The sequence below is a fragment of the Corythoichthys intestinalis genome, unplaced genomic scaffold, assembly GCF_030265065.1.
Source record: "Corythoichthys intestinalis isolate RoL2023-P3 unplaced genomic scaffold, ASM3026506v1 HiC_scaffold_31, whole genome shotgun sequence".
Classification (NCBI taxonomy): domain Eukaryota; kingdom Metazoa; phylum Chordata; class Actinopteri; order Syngnathiformes; family Syngnathidae; genus Corythoichthys; species Corythoichthys intestinalis.
Window position 1 is genome coordinate 1,101,829 of NW_026651600.1, and position 6,054 is coordinate 1,107,882.

Below are 6,054 nucleotides of genomic sequence, written 5' to 3' on the forward strand. Positions count from 1 at the left end.
TTTGGTTGACTTTGCGCAGCGGTTTGGGAGTTAACATCAAAATTACATTTCTCGGCCATATCGCATAGATCTCACTGTGAAAAGGCTTAAATGGCTTTTTTGACCTAAGTTTGTGGATTGCGCTCAAATCAAATGTCCTAGAACCAAATTTCCACATGTAACTACTAGATTGTGATACAATACACTAATGGGTGAAGTTTGGTTGACTTCTGCGCAGCGGTTTGGGAGTTAACATCAAAATTACATTTCTCGGCCATATCGCATAGATCTCACTGTGAAAAGGCTTAAATGGCTTTTTTGACCTAAGTTTGAGGATTGCGCTCAAATCAAATGTCCTAGAACCAAATTTCCACATGTAACTACTAGATTGTGATACAATACACTAATGGGTGAAGTTTGGTTTACTTCTGCGCAGCGGTTTGGGAGTTAACATCAAAATTACATTTCTCGGCCATATCGCATAGATCTCACTGTGAAAAGGCTTAAATGGCTTTTTTGACCTAAGTTTAATGATTGCGCTCAAACCAAATGTCCTAGAACGAAATTTTCAAATGTAACTACTAGAATGTGATACAATACACTATTGGGTGAAGTTTGGTTGACTTCTGCGCAGCGGTTTGGGAGTTAACATCAAAATTACATTTCTCGGCCATATCGCATAGATCTCACTGTGAAAAGGCTTAAATGGCTTTTTTGACCTAAGTTTGAGGATTGCGCTCAAACAAAATGTCCTAGAACAAAATTTCCAAATGTAACTACTAGATTGTGATACAATACACTATTGGGTGAAGTTTGGTTGACTTCTGCGCAGCGGTTTGGGAGTTAACATCAAAATTACATTTCTCGGCCATATCGCATAGATCTCACTGTGAAAAGGCTTAAATGACTTTTTTAATTAAGTTTGATGATTGCGTTCAAACAAAATGTCCTAGAACGAAATTTTCAAATGTAACTACTAGAATGTGATACAATACACTATTGGGTGAAGTTTATTTGACTTCTGCGCAGCGGTTTGGGAGTTAACATCAAAATTACATTTCTCGGCCATATCGCATAGATCTCACTGTGAAAAGGCTTAAATGGCTTTTTTGACCTAAGTTTAATAATTGCGCTCAAACCAAATGTCCTAGAACGAAATTTTCAAATGTAACTACTAGAATGTGATACAATACACTATTGGGTGAAGTTTGGTTGACTTCTGCGCAGCGGTTTGGGAGTTAACATCAAAATTACATTTCTCGGCCATATCGCATAGATCTCACTGTGAAAAGGCTTAAATGGCTTTTTTGACCTAAGTTTAATGATTGCGCTCAAACCAAATGTCCTAGAACGAAATTTTCAAATGTAACTACTAGAATGTGATACAATACACTATTGGGTGAAGTTTGGTTGACTTCTGCGCAGCGGTTTGGGAGTTAACATCAAAATTACATTTCTCGGCCATATCGCATAGATCTCACTGTGAAAAGGCTTAAATGGCTTTTTTGACCTAAGTTTGAGGATTGCGCTCAAATCAAATGTCCTAGAACCAAATTTCCACATGTAACTACTAGATTGTGATACAATACACTAATGGGTGAAGTTTGGTTGACTTCTGCGCAGCCGTTTGGGAGTTAACATCAAAATTACATTTCTCGGCCATATCGCATAGATCTCACTGTGAAAAGGCTTAAATGACTTTTTTAATTAAGTTTGATGATTGCGCTCAAACAAAATGTCCTAGAACAAAATTTTCAAATGTAACTACTAGATTGTGATACAATACACTATTGGGTGAAGTTTGGTTGACTTCTGCGCAGCGGTTTGGGAGTTAACATCAAAATTACATTTCTCGGCCATATCGCATAGATCTCACTGTGAAAAGGCTTAAATGACTTTTTTAATTAAGTTTGATGATTGCGTTCAAACAAAATGCCCTAGAACAAAATTTTCAAATGTAACTACTAGATTGTGATACAATACACTATTGGGTGAAGTTTGGTTGACTTCTGCGCAGCGGTTTGGGAGTTAACATCAAAATTACATTTCTCGGCCATATCGCATAGATCTCACTGTGAAAAGGCTTAAATGGCTTTTTTGACCTAAGTTTGAGGATTGCGCTCAAATCAAATGTCCTATAACCAAATTTCCACATGTAACTACTAGATTGTGATACAATACACTAATGGGTGAAGTTTGGTTGACTTCTGCGCAGCGGTTTGGGAGTTAACATCAAAATTACATTTCTCGGCCATATCGCATAGATCTCACTGTGAAAAGGCTTAAATGACTTTTTTAATTAAGTTTGATGATTGCGTTCAAACAAAATGTCCTAGAACAAAATTTTCAAATGTAACTACTAGATTGTGATACAATACACTAATGGGTGAAGTTTGGTTGACTTCTGCGCAGCGGTTTGGGAGTTAACATCAAAATTACATTTCTCGGCCATATCGCATAGATCTCACTGTGAAAAGGCTTAAATGGCTTTTTTTACCTAAGTTTGAGGATTGCGCTCAAATCAAATGTCCTAGAACCAAATTTCCACATGTAACTACTAGATTGTGATACAATACACTAATGGGTGAAGTTTGGTTTACTTCTGCGCAGCGGTTTGGGAGTTAACATCAAAATTACATTTCTCGGCCATATCGCATAGATCTCACTGTGAAAAGGCTTAAATGGCTTTTTTGACCTAAGTTTAATGATTGCGCTCAAACCAAATGTCCTAGAATGAAATTTTCAAATGTAACTACTAGAATGTGATACAATACACTATTGGGTGAAGTTTGGTTGACTTCTGCGCAGCGGTTTGGGAGTTAACATCAAAATTACATTTCTCGGCCATATCGCATAGATCTCACTGTGAAAAGGCTTAAATGGCTTTTTTGACCTAAGTTTAATGATTGCGCTCAAACAAAATGTCCTAGAACAAAATTTTCAAATGTAACTACCAGATTGTGATACAATACACTATTGGGTGAAGTTTGGTTGACTTCTGCGCAGCGGTTTGGGAGTTAACATCAAAATTACATTTCTCGGCCATATCGCATAGATCTCACTGTGAAAAGGCTTAAATGACTTTTTTAATTAAGTTTGATGATTGCGTTCAAACAAAATGTCCTAGAACAAAATTTTCAAATGTAACTACTAGATTGTGATACAATACACTATTGGGTGAAGTTTGGTTGACTTCTGCGCAGCGGTTTGGGAGTTAACATCAAAATTACATTTCTCGGCCATATCGCATAGATCTCACTGTGAAAAGGCTTAAATGGCTTTTTTGACCTAAGTTTGAGGATTGCGCTCAAATCAAATGTCCTAGAACCAAATTTCCACATGTAACTACTAGATTGTGATACAATACACTAATGGGTGAAGTTTGGTTGACTTCTGCGCAGCGGTTTGGGAGTTAACATTAAAATTACATTTCTCGGCCATATCGCATAGATCTCACTGTGAAAAGGCTTAAATGACTTTTTTAATTAAGTTTGATGATTGCGCTCAAACAAAATTTCCTAGAACAAAATTTTCAAATGTAACTACTAGATTGTGATACAATACACTATTGGGTGAAGTTTGGTTGACTTCTGCGCAGCGGTTTGGGAGTTAACATCAAAATTATATTTCTCGGCCATATCGCATAGATCTCACTGTGAAAAGGCTTAAATGGCTTTTTTGACCTAAGTTTAATGATTGCGCTCAAACCAAATGTCCTAGAACGAAATTTTCAAATGTAACTACTAGAATGTGATACAATACACTATTGGGTGAAGTTTGGTTGACTTCTGCGCAGCGGTTTGGGAGTTAACATCAAAATTACATTTCTCGGCCATATCGCATAGATCTCACTGTGAAAAGGCTTAAATGGCTTTTTTGACCTAAGTTTGAGGAATGCGCTCAAATCAAATGTCTTAGAACCAAATTTCCACATGTAACTACTAGATTGTGATACAATACACTAATGGGTGAAGTTTGGTTGACTTCTGCGCAGCGGTTTGGGAGTTAACATCAAAATTACATTTCTCGGCCATATCGCATAGATCTCACTGTGAAAAGGCTTAAATGGCTTTTTTGACCTAAGTTTAATGATTGCGCTCAAACCAAATGTCCTAGAACGAAATTTTCAAATGTAACTACTAGAATGTGATACAATACACTATTGGGTGAAGTTTGGTTGACTTCTGCGCAGCGGTTTGGGAGTTAACATCAAAATTACATTTCTCGGCCATATCGCATAGATCTCACTGTGAAAAGGCTTATATGACTTTTTTAATTAAGTTTGATGATTGCGTTCAAACCAAATGTCCTAGAACGAAATTTTCAAATGTAACTACTAGAATGTGATGCAATACACTATTGGGTGAAGTTTGGTTGACTTCTGCGCAGCGGTTTGGGAGTTAACATCAAAATTACATTTCTCGGCCATATCGCATAGATCTCACTGTGAAAAGGCTTATATGACTTTTTTAATTAAGTTTGATGATTGCGCTCAAACAAAATTTCCTAGAACAAAATTTTCAAATGTAACTACTAGATTGTGATACAATACACTATTGGGTGAAGTTTGGTTGACTTCTGCGCAGCGGTTTGGGAGTTAACATCAAAATTACATTTCTCGGCCATATCGCATAGATCTCACTGTGAAAAGGCTTAAATGACTTTTTTAATTAAGTTTGATGATTGCGCTCAAACAAAATTTCCTAGAACAAAATTTTCAAATATAACTACTAGATTGTGATACAATACACTATTGGGTGAAGTTTGGTTGACTTTGCGCAGCGGTTTGGGAGTTAACATCAAAATTACATTTCTCGGCCATATCGCATAGATCTCACTGTGAAAAGGCTTAAATGGCTTTTTTGACCTAAGTTTGAGGATTGCGCTCAAATCAAATGTCCTAGAACCAAATTTCCACATGTAACTACTAGATTGTGATACAATACACTAATGGGTGAAGTTTGGTTGACTTCTGCGCAGCGGTTTGGGAGTTAACATCAAAATTACATTTCTCGGCCATATCGCATAGATCTCACTGTGAAAAGGCTTAAATGGCTTTTTTGACCTAAGTTTGAGGATTGCGCTCAAATCAAATGTCCTAGAACCAAATTTCCACATGTAACTACTAGATTGTGATACAATACACTAATGGGTGAAGTTTGGTTTACTTCTGCGCAGCGGTTTGGGAGTTAACATCAAAATTACATTTCTCGGCCATATCGCATAGATCTCACTGTGAAAAGGCTTAAATGGCTTTTTTGACCTAAGTTTAATGATTGCGCTCAAACCAAATGTCCTAGAACGAAATTTTCAAATGTAACTACTAGAATGTGATACAATACACTATTGGGTGAAGTTTGGTTGACTTCTGCGCAGCGGTTTGGGAGTTAACATCAAAATTACATTTCTCGGCCATATCGCATAGATCTCACTGTGAAAAGGCTTAAATGGCTTTTTTGACCTAAGTTTGAGGATTGCGCTCAAACAAAATGTCCTAGAACAAAATTTCCAAATGTAACTACTAGATTGTGATACAATACACTATTGGGTGAAGTTTGGTTGACTTCTGCGCAGCGGTTTGGGAGTTAACATCAAAATTACATTTCTCGGCCATATCGCATAGATCTCACTGTGAAAAGGCTTAAATGGCTTTTTTTACCTAAGTTTGAGGATTGCGCTCAAATCAAATGTCCTAGAACCAAATTTCCACATGTAACTACTAGATTGTGATACAATACACTAATGGGTGAAGTTTGGTTTACTTCTGCGCAGCGGTTTGGGAGTTAACATCAAAATTACATTTCTCGGCCATATCGCATAGATCTCACTGTGAAAAGGCTTAAATGGCTTTTTTGACCTAAGTTTAATGATTGCGCTCAAACCAAATGTCCTAGAATGAAATTTTCAAATGTAACTACTAGAATGTGATACAATACACTATTGGGTGAAGTTTGGTTGACTTCTGCGCAGCGGTTTGGGAGTTAACATCAAAATTACATTTCTCGGCCATATCGCATAGATCTCACTGTGAAAAGGCTTAAATGGCTTTTTTGACCTAAGTTTAATGATTGCGCT